This window comes from Lathyrus oleraceus, chromosome 6 (genome assembly GCF_024323335.1).
Source record: "Lathyrus oleraceus cultivar Zhongwan6 chromosome 6, CAAS_Psat_ZW6_1.0, whole genome shotgun sequence".
In the NCBI taxonomy this organism is placed as follows: domain Eukaryota; kingdom Viridiplantae; phylum Streptophyta; class Magnoliopsida; order Fabales; family Fabaceae; genus Lathyrus; species Lathyrus oleraceus.
In genome coordinates this window covers 481,508,889-481,520,279 of record NC_066584.1, presented here as the reverse complement: position 1 = coordinate 481,520,279, position 11,391 = coordinate 481,508,889, and the positions used below count along the sequence as shown (strand labels likewise).

The 11,391-nt window shown below is 38.6% G+C and overlaps 1 non-coding gene across 1 annotated transcript; it reads left to right on the top strand.

The window, feature by feature from the left end:
• Window positions 1-9,803: 9,803 nt before the first annotated feature.
• On the top strand, window positions 9,804-9,910 carry LOC127099455 (small nucleolar RNA R71). The gene has a single exon (XR_007793953.1). It is a non-coding gene; the product is annotated as a small nucleolar RNA R71 (small nucleolar RNA).
• Window positions 9,911-11,391: the final 1,481 nt, after the last annotated feature.

Here is an 11,391-nt window from a genome sequence, read left to right as displayed (position 1 = left end):
TGGTTTTGGACCATCGTGACGAAGCATGGAGTTAATAATGACTGCTTAGTAAACCAAGGTTCTCGCTTTGTGTGATCTAAGGCTTTTAGAAAGTTGGGTGTAAGGCACTGCCCCTAGAGTCACGGACTTCCTTAACTGTCAGCCGCTTATGTCAATTTACTTGTCAGGCGACTGCTCCATCAAAGTCATCTACTCTAAGTGAGATCTTCGTATCGACCCTTACGAGGATGGCACCTCGGTGGCCTATACTACGCGACCATCGGTCTAGGCTAGCCATAGTTTTAAAGGTTCTAAAAGGGGTCTTAGGGTCATTAACTCTAGTAAAATAAAAGATGCTTACGCCGAAAGCACGACGATCATCAATCCCCTTAAGAGAATCTACCACTAAGTGAGGTTCTCGTACAACCCTAACGAGGAAGGAACCTCGCAGATCAATACTACTCAACCTCTCCTATCTCAAGCAAACTCTCAGACTCGAGTGGGGAGTCCTTCACACAAGGTTTTTTCCTTTGCAATCATTATTGCTTCCAAAAATTCTTCGTCACAGAACCAAAGTTTCGGACGAACAGGTAAACACAGAAAATATGTACAGGTTCGCATCAAAAGCGACATATAAAGAAAAAAAAAGATAATAGATAAAATCTCCACGTATGTAAAAGAGAAACAACCCAAACTAGGCTAGACTTGCTTAGGAAAAATTGTATCCCCAGCAGAGTCGCCAGTTGTCCCTATCGGGATTTCACGATAACGAAATTGGGACTAAAGAGATGCAAAAGAGAGGCAAAGTCAGAAGAGTCTCCACTGAATTTTATTTAGTTTACCTCTATCGGAGAGGAGAGGGGAAATAGTCGATAAAAGCCTCGGAAAAGAGACGCGCACGGGAAGCGCTAAAAGAGAATAAGGAATCGGTCTTGCAACCGAGATTTGGGTTCGGAAGTTGGTTACATAAAGGGAAGGTATTAACACCCCTTACGTCCATGGTACTTCATGGTAACCATTTGGGTTATTTTACATACATGAGGTTTATCTATTATTGTTTTATTTCCAAAAGAATGTGTGAAAAGAGGGGGGTATTTTTGTTATTATAATGCTCGCCAAGGATTGGAGCCCTTGTGCCTACGTATCACTCATTAGGGGATGAGGAATCAAAGCTCCGTAGTTTGGAGTAGAAAATATTTGTGTGTTAGTTGATTTTACCTTTGAAAAAAGGGTTTTTGGGATGATGCCCTAAGGCACAAAAATGAGTTTGATGAGTTGTATTATTTTTACCTTGAGTAAGGGTTTTATGAAGTGAGTGTTTGTGATTATATTGTACTAAAGTCTATGGGCGGAGGTGATTATTCTAGACAACAAGACAATCATCTTACGTCTAAAATAATCAGAGTAAGGGTAGGAATGCTCCATTCTCACTCGTTCTCCACCACTTAAGGCTCGTGGCGCACAATAACAATCGTAATTATTAAGTGTTTTGAATTTGATTATGAAAATGCCACTTGACATTGAATCAAGGGTTTGTTTTATTTTGATTATGAAATTTGGCTTATGCAACATGAATGCAAAGTAACCAACAAGAAATTAAAGAATTTCATTGTAAGGTAGCCCAAGAGAAAGCCTTTTGTGTGCAAGAGGACAAAAAAAAAGTTGGTAAAGCCTTTAGAGAGTGAGAAGTTTTTGAAAGAGTGAGAAGTTTTTAGAGAGTGAGAAGTTTTTGAAAAAAAATATGAAAGAGGACAAAAAAGTTGGTGGGGTGACTTTTTTAAGTGAGAAAGATTTTTTTGTTTTGACCTATGTTTGGAGAGGAGAGTGAATGGTACTTGGACATAACTTTTGGGGGCTAAGAAGCATGAAAAATAAGGGGAAATAGTACCTCTTTTTATAGGGAAAGTAGGTGGAAAAAGGGGGTGACCCAAAAACTACTCTGTGTAAAAAACATAGCTACTGCTGCTGTCCTCCAAGGTGTAATCGATTACCATGATTAGGGTAATCGATTACACAGTCCCAAATGGCCTGGAAATCAATTTTTTGTCTGGGTAATCGATTACCATGATTAGGGTAATCGATTACACAGTCCAAAATGGCCTGGAAATCAATTTTTTGTCTGGGTAATGGATTACCATGATTAGGGTAATCGATTACACAGTCCAAAAATTGATTTTCCCTTTTTTTTTCAATTTTTTTAGAACTTTAACCGGATAACCCTATTTTTCTGGGGTGCAAACACCATGCCTTGAGTCCGTGTAATATGTATTTGGTTATGAAAGTTCAATGAAATTATGATGATGAAATAATGAAAGCATGCATGTGTAGTAGGGCCATGGATCAGATGAAAGTTGTATCGGGGTAGGGTGAATTTTGGGGTATGACACTCGTGTCGATGCGAATGCGGCGTGTAAGAAGAAAAGCTCTTTTTGAATTCACCCTACCGTTGTTTATTTGGCCAAAAATTATGTTGGCTAGTATGTGATGCACATAGAGTACGGTCGGGTTATGGATATGTGAAGCTTTTAGCCTTTCCCAATCAAAAGTCCTCTCACCTGTCAATTGTTCCCGAAAACGGAACACTTCATGCTACCATTCTTCTTCCAAGGGACAGGCATAAGTTATACCGTCCCCATGGGAAAAATGCAGCATGTCCCCAAGAGTATCTTGGCTCAATTCGTAATCCCTATTAAACATTCTAAACATCATCGGGCCGAAAGAGTATTGATCTACCATATGTGTATAGTAAGTGAAAGACCTTAAAAATTCCAAAGTCAGCCTCTTGTAGGTAGCACCATTTAACAAACAGAAATGCATTAAATCTAGTCTATCTAGTATCCATTGTACACTACCGAATAGTCCTAATTTACGTAAGCAAGATTCGTCGATATAGCTTGTTGGAGTTACTGAGCATTCGTAGAACTTCAAGTACCTTCCCTTTTGTAATTCTCCAACTTCACCTTCACTGAAGACGAGATTTGACAAGTCTGTCGTTGGCCTTCTTGTTCTAGCTTGGACTCTTTGAGGCATGATGCGTGTGTGAAGAATAATTTTAAAATAGGGTTCAAATGAGTTTTGGCAATATGGTTGAATTAGGTGATAAGAGTTTAAATAAATGAATTAGAGAGGGAGTTTGAAAGGTTTAAGATGAAGGGTGTTAGTGGGGAGTGATTAAGGTGAGTTAATGGGTTTTAGAAGTTGAAAAAATAGGAAAACATGGGGCTGTGCGTTTAAAATCGCGTTTTTGTGTGTCTGAGGTTTGTGGTGAATGCCATAGGATTGTGGCGAACGCCACAAACCTTAAATAGGGAAATTGCATTTTGCCTGCGTGGCGAACGCCATGAGGGTTGTGGCAAACGCCATAGGCTTCAGAAACATAAAAACACAATTTTAAATGCACAGGAAAAAGTTAAAATTCTTAAAATGATATAAAATAATACAGGATAAAATAAAATAAAATAAAATGACATTAATAAAATATAAAATATTCGCTATGTTTTACATCGGTAGCACGACACAATAAAAAAAATTGATGAAGAGTCATAAAATAAAATTCTTGAAAGGAAATCCTAAATAGAAAGCATGAAATGGTATCCTCCCACACACTTAAACAAAGCGGTGTCCACAGTGCTTTAGTGTCGGGAAAGTATGCGAAAGAAAACTTGTAGATCAGCCACTACGACGATCGGTAGGATCGGTAACAGGGAGCCTGGAATACACCACTTGGTGAAGGTGTTCAAATTGTTCATTAGAAATGTCCATAAAGTCATAAAGGTATTGGAGAATGGTAGTAACATCAGCTCTTATAGCAGTGACTTTGGTCCGAAGGGTTTCTAGTGCCAGATTATGGTTGTTACTAGAAGTGGCACGAGCAACGGAAACAAGCGTATGTGTATCAGAGAGAGGGGGATGACTACGACATTCATAAACAGGAGGTGTTCTAGGAGGTGAAGGTGACTCACCCTGACCTTCTAAATCATAATGCCAGTTGTTACGGTCGTGTACACTAGTTCGCTCAGTGTTGGGAAGGGTGAATTGGTGAACTACCTCATAGTTGATTAACAACTGGAATTCCCCAGGTCCAAGGTTTTTTATTAATCTTCTATTAAAACAAAAAGTAATCTCCATTGGTCGTGTGCCTCCTAGAGGGGTTATGCAGGAGAGTGCGGTTCTTATGGCTAAGGCTGCAACAATCATGGTGACTTGTCCACCGATCAGGATGGGACCATGAGTAGCATGAGCAATCCTATTTAGGTTTGCAAGCATGAAGGTTGCATCATTAACTGGCCTGGACTGAAAAACACAGAACAAGATGAATAATTCATCTCTAAACACACTGGTACTACTATCCGGTTTTCTAAAAAGGGTGTAAGCTAAGATCATATGGAAATAGAGAATAGCAGGGTTATGGATTTGGGCGGAGTGCCTCGAATCAGGTTTAGTTTGCGTCTCTCCAGAAATTTTGGTCCAAAAATAGTCAAGTTCAGGGGTCATAGAAGCGTCCTCTTGTGCTATAGTGAAAACGTCGGGTCCATTAGGAAATACTAATAGATCAACCATTTCACGATGGTTAAAATTATAGGTGTACCCAAAAATCCTAAAGGACACTCGTCCTCTATTGAATCCCCTCCCTTGGTTAGGGTCATAAAGAAAGGAACTTAGGAATTCTAGTGTTAGCTTGTGGCATGTTGAAAATCTCTTCCTAGTAAAGCTCTCCCACCCAAGTTGGTTGAACATAAAGTTGATGCTCTCTCCTATACCTAAGGCATCCATGGTATGTCTATCAGGGTATTTGGTTAGTTCCACCTCTCTCTGAAAAAGAGTTTCATAATGTTGTCTTTGTGCCACGTTTCTAAAAGTAACAACCATATTATCTACATTCTTCATTCCTAAAGTTAGTAGCCTGAAAGGAGACATGAAAAGAGTTAGTACTGATCAAAACAAGTAAATCACTTATTGGGAAATTAGTAATTCGTAACTGTTGGTTGCGTCCCATGCAGCGCTTTGTTTAACGTCGCAAGCTCGACACAAATTAACAAATTATTGGGAGAGATGGCGGCTCGCCTAGCCTTAGACTAGTATAAAAATCTTTATTGTTAACATAATGATAGTGTTTCAGGCATTGTCCATTCACGACAAAGACTTCATTAAATTTACCTTTTATTTCTATAGCTCCATTTTGAAACACTTTGGTAACATCAAAAGGGCTAGACCACCTAGAACGTAATTTCCCTGGAAAAAGTCGTAGTTGGGAGTTAAATAGTAGGACTAAATCTCCCTCGTTAAACTCTCCTTGAGATACATTTATCGTGCCATTTTTTTGTTCGTTCCTTATATATTTTGGTATTCTCGTAGGCGTACAGTCTCAGTTCCTCAAGTTCATGTATCTCTAAGTCACGTTTTCTACCCGCGGTTGCATAATCCATGTTTAGGGCCTTAACGACCCAATAAGCTTCATGCTCTAATTCAACCGGGATGTGGCAAGCTTACCATAGATTAATTTAAACGGTGTGGTTCTTATGGGGGTCTTATAGGATGTATGATATGCCCATAGAGCTTCGTGAAGCTTGGAGGACCAATCTTTCCTAGAGGTCGCAACTGTTTTTTCTAATATTTATTTAATTTCCCTATTGCAAATTTTAACCTGTCCACTTGTTTGTGGGTGGTAAGGCATTACTATTCGGTGTCTAACTCAATATTTGAGTAGTAATTTCTCGAAGATTTTGGAAATGAAGTGGGAGCCTCTGTCGCTAATGACTAGTCTCGGTATACCGAATCTAGGAAATATTTGATTCTTAAAGAGCTTTATCATAACCCGCGCATCGTTTGTAGGTGAAGCTATTGCTTCAATCCATTTTAACACATAGTCTATAATGACGAGTATGTATTTGTTACCAAAAGAGGATGGGAATGGGCCCATGAAGTCAATGCCCCACACATCGAAAACTTCTACTTCCAAGATACCTGTTAGAGGCATCTCATCACGTCTAAAGATGTTCCTAGTGCGTTGGCACCGATCACACTGTATAACCGCAGAGTGGACATCTTTCCACAGGTTAGGCCAGAAGAAGCCAAATTATAAGATTTTTGCGCAAGTTTTCTATGTGCTAGCATTCCCCTCATAAGGTGCAGCATGGCAGTGATGTATGATATTATCGACTTTCTCTTATAGGATACAGCGATGGAAGATACCATCGGCACCTCTTTTGAAAAGAAGAGGCGCATCCCAATAGTAGTGTTTCAAGTCGTGGAATAATTTCTTCTTTTGCTGGTCAGTTAGCTCTGGAGGAAGTACTCCGGCTGTTAGGTAGTTGACAAAGTCAGCGTACCATGGCATGATAGTTTTGGTAATTATGGCCTCCACAACCTCATCAGTTTCTATGTCTTTATAGGTTAATGGGTACTTAGTTATTTTAATTTAGATTTGAGCTACAAGTAGATCATATGGGAAATCATCGTTGATTGGTTGGTGCTCGATTTTAATATTCTCAAGTCTAGACAGGTGGTCTGCAACAACGTTTTCAGTTCCCTTCTTGTCTTTAATCTCTAAGTCGAATTCTTGAAAGAGAAGAATCCATCTTGTGAGCCTTGGTTTGGCGTCTTTTTTATTCAATAGATAATTGATTATTGCGTGATTAGTGTAGATAATTATTTTAGCTCCCATCAAGTAGTTGTGAAAGTTATCTAACGCGAAAATGACAACCAAGAGCTCCTTTTCAGTCGTGGCATAGTTCATTTGTGCTTGGTCCAAGGTTCTACTTGTGTAATAGATTGCATGAAGTTTTTTATCAGTTCTCTGTCCCAAGACCGTGCCTACAACATAATCACTCGCGTCACACATTATCTCAAAAGGTCTGTTCCAATCAGGTGGTTGCATGATGGACGCAATTATTAGGGCATTTTTCAATAATTCAAACGCCTCTAGACATTTTTTGTCAAAGAAGACTTCCGCGTATTTCAATAATAAATTGGTTAATGGTTTTGTTATTTTAGAGAAATCTTTAATAAACCGGCATGTCCTAAAAAGCTTCGTATTTCTCTAACAGTTTTCAGGGGTTGAAGGTTTTCTATAACCTCTATTTTCGCTTTGTCGACTTCAATCCCCTTATCGGACACTATGTGTCCAAGTACTATCCCTTGTCAAACCATGAAATGGAATTTCTCCCAATTTAGCATGAGATTAACCTTCACACATCTATCAAGTACTATTTCTAGGTATTTTAGATAACCTTCGAAACTCTACCCACAAACGGAAAAACCATCCATAAACACCTCCATGATGTCGTCTATATAGTCTACGAAAATTAACATCATGCAACTTTGAAATGTTGTGGGAGCATTACAAAGTCCAAACGACATTCGTCTGTAGGCAAATGTACCATAAGGACATGTGAAAGTTGTCTTTTCTTGGTCATCAAGATGGATGGGGATTTGAAAGAATCTTGAGTAACCATCCAGATAGCAAAAATGAGAGTGCTTAGCTAATCGTTCCAGCATTTGATCGATAAAAGGTAAGGGGAAGTGATCCTTGCGAGTGACTTTATTTTATTTTTTGTAATCAATGCATATCCTCTATCTAGTTACTACACGTTTAGCTACAGTCTCGCCCTTTTTGTTATCGACAACCGTAACACCAGCTCTCTTGGGTACTACATGTACTAGGCTGACCCATTTACTGTAAGATATGGGATATATAATACATGCCACTAATAACTTCAACACTCCTTTTCTTATAACATCGCTCATAATCGGGTTTAGTCGCCTCTAGTGCTCTCTAGAGGTTTTTGAGTCTTCTTCTAGCATAATGCGATGCATGCGTAAAGAGGGACTAGATCCTTTTAAGTCTGAGATGTTTTAGCCTAAGGCATTATGTCCAAGAATTCATATCTCAAATTTTTCAGATTCTATTTTCCTAAATCGTCATTGACTATTACTGGTTGCTCTAGCTTTATGTCCAAGCATTCATATCTCAAATTTTTCGATAGTGTTTTAAGTTCTATAGATGGTTTCTTTAGGCATGGCATAGGATTTGGAGTTAATGCTAGACATTCCCTTAAACTGTCATCTATGAATGGTTCTTTGTATTGGTCATCCTCAATAGTGGGTGGTGCTGAGATTTTTAGGATTTCAGTATTCTCGGATGGTTCCATTTTTATTTCTTTTATACACTCATCAATGATGTCCATAAAACAACATGTGTCGTCTATGGCAGGTGCCTTCAGAAATTGTGATAAAATGAATTCAATCTTCTCCTCTCCCACTTCAAAAGTCATTTTTACTCTTTTCACATCTATAATGGCACCGACAGTTGCTAGAAAGGTTCTACCTAGGATAATTGGGATGTTAGAATCTTCTTTGATGTCCATTATTATGAAATTGGTAGGGATGAAAAATTGACCGACTTGGACGGGAATGCTCTCTAGCTTTCCTATGGGATACTTAACAGAACGATCTTCTAGTTGGAGAGACATTCTCGTTGGTCTTAACTATCCCAATTTGAGTCTTTCGCAGATGGAAAAGGGCATCATTCTCGTTGGTCTTAACTCTCCCAATTTGAGTCTTCCCAATCACACAGGGTATGGAAAAACTGCCAGGATCTTCTAGTTTAGGTGGCATGTTATTCTGAATGATAACATTACACTCTGTGTTAAGCATCACTATCTCATCATCTTCAAGTTTCTTCTTGTTAGATAAGATCTCTTTTAGGAACTTGGCATATGAGGACATCTGTGTAATAACTTCGGTGAAAGGGATGGTAATATTAAGCTGTTTCAAGAGTTCAACGAACTTCACGAATTGTCCTTCGGTTTTGGACTTAGCTAGTCTTTGAGGGTAAGGAATTGATGGTTTATATGGTGGTGGAGGCACATATGGTTTTGCCTTCTCAATTTCCTATTTGGTTTCATCTTTTTCCTATGGTTTATCAGGTTGGCCATTTTTCTGAGTCATCGGCGGAATTTGTGTTCTGGGATCAACTGGCCCATCTAACTCCGCCCCACTCCGCAATATGATAGCATTAGCTTAACCTTTCAGGTTAGGCTTAGGTTGACCAACGAAAGTCCCAGTTGGAGCTGCTATAGTTGCTTTGTTGCAGGGCTACTTGAGAAATTTGAGTTTCCAACATTTTGTTATGAGTAGCCAAAACATCTACTTTAGTTGCTAATTGTTTCACTAATTCTGAGGTATGGATGTTCTGGTTCATAAAATCCTTATTTTGTTGTGTTTGAGAAGCAATAAAGTTTTCCATCATTAACTCAAGAATATAGTTTCTAGGCGTTTGAGGAGTGGCTTGGGGTGCGCTCTGAGTCGGTGTCTGGTAACCAGAAGGTGGTTGATTTGGAGCATACAAGGCATTGTTATTATTATAAGAGAAGTTAGGATGTTTTTTCCAACCTGGGTTGTAAGTATTGGAGTACAGGTTTCCTTGAGCATAATTTAACTGGTCAGGTGCGATGCCTACTAGTAATTGGCATTCGGAAACGTTGTGTCCAGGTACCCCACATATATCACAGCTTGGGGCTATGGTAGCCACGATGGCCACAGGAGTTATGGTTAACCTTTCAATCTTTTAAGTCAGGGTGTCTACCTTAGCATTGACGTGATCTATGCCACTGAGTTCGTACATACCTCCTTTTGGTTGAGGTTTCACTATAGAAGTGCGCTCTCATCCCCATCTGTAGTGATTTTTTTCCATATTCTCAATGAGTTGATAAGCCTCTTCATATGGTTTGTCCATTATAGCACCGCCAACTGTAGCGTCTAAGTTTAATTTGGTGTTATAGGAGAGACCTCCATAGAAGGTGTGGATAATAAGCCATGGTTCAAGCCCATGGTGTGGGCAAATCCTCAACATGTCTTTATATCTCTCCCATGCTTCGAAAAGTGATTCGATGTCTTTTTGCCTAAATTCGTTGATTTGCCTTCTTAGCATAGCCGTTTTACTAGGTGGGAAATATCTGGCTAAAAAGACCTTCTTTAATTCATCCCATGTAGTTATGGAATTGGATGGTAAAGACTGGAGCCATGCTCTAGCCCTGTCTATTAAAGAAAATGGAAAAAGACGTAATCATATTGCTTCGAGATTAACACCATTAGCTTTTACCATATTTGCATATTGTACGAATACTGATAGATGGAGATTCGGGTCATCTGTAGGACTGCCAGAGAATTGGTTTTGCTGTACAGCTTGTAACAACGAAGTTTTAAACTCGAAATCGTTTTGGTCGATGGCAGGGGCAACATTGTTGTTGTGTAGTTCATCCTGAGATGAGGCAACATAGTCCCTTAAAGGACGGTTAGCGGGGGAAGCCATATCTGGTTCGGGTATATCAGGATCGGGAAGGTTGTACTTTAAACAGAATTGTCTAAGTTGGCGTCTTAATCTAATATAACGCTCGACTTCATCTATCGGCTGTTCTAATTCGTCTTCTCGTGAGCGAGTGTTTGGCATGCAATCGAAACAAATAAAAAGGAAAATAGTTGCCTTAGTCTATACCGTGCAACAACGGAGTTACGATATTGACTTAATTGATCCCCGATAATGGCGCCAAAAACTTGATCGCGTGACTTAGTATGTCTATCGAAATGGTTAACTACAAGTGCACAGTCGTATCGTGTAGTTTTAAAAAGATATCGAACCCAAAGGACCAAAAATCAAACTATCGTTATCTAAAGTTACTATGTAAAGCTAAGGCTAATGATTGCTTTGTTTTTCTTAGGTTGAGTAAGAGAGACGGGGAAATAAAATTTAACCGGAAATAATAATATAATTAAAATATTCAATAAAGAGGCATCAGTATGTAAATCACATCATTCTTTGAGGATTAGGTAACCAATTAACATCAAAATAAGGTAAATCACTTTTCAGTAGAAAATATCAAATTAAAAGACTTTGCCTCACACTCTCGTGTTCTTGACTCGGGTTATACTCTTAAACCAAAATATTTTGCTCTCGTTCACCCACCTGAATTAAAAGTAATTTTTGGAAATTGATAAATCCTAATTAATCCTAAAGCGCTCTCGTTGTGTTTAGGATTAATGCCTAGAATCCACTATCCAGTTAAAATCTCAAACTCTCATTCTGTTGATTTACAACCTTATTGACTTTTCACTCTCGTGCAAAAGCCTTTTTAAATTAGAATTGGAAACCAGAGCTAGAAAAATAACTCATAAAAATTATCATTAATTATTACCGAATCCCGTCGGAACGATGGTCCTTACATACTGATGTCGAAAGGTTTAATTGGATATGGTTTTAAACTTAATCATACACATACAATCCTTAAACATAAACGTAATCAAAATTAAGAATTGTAAATTAAAGCGGAAAGGAAAGATTTCAGCAATTAAAAGAAATCTGATGAATAATAATAATTGGATTAAACTTTAAAGGATTCTTCGAGTACAAATAAT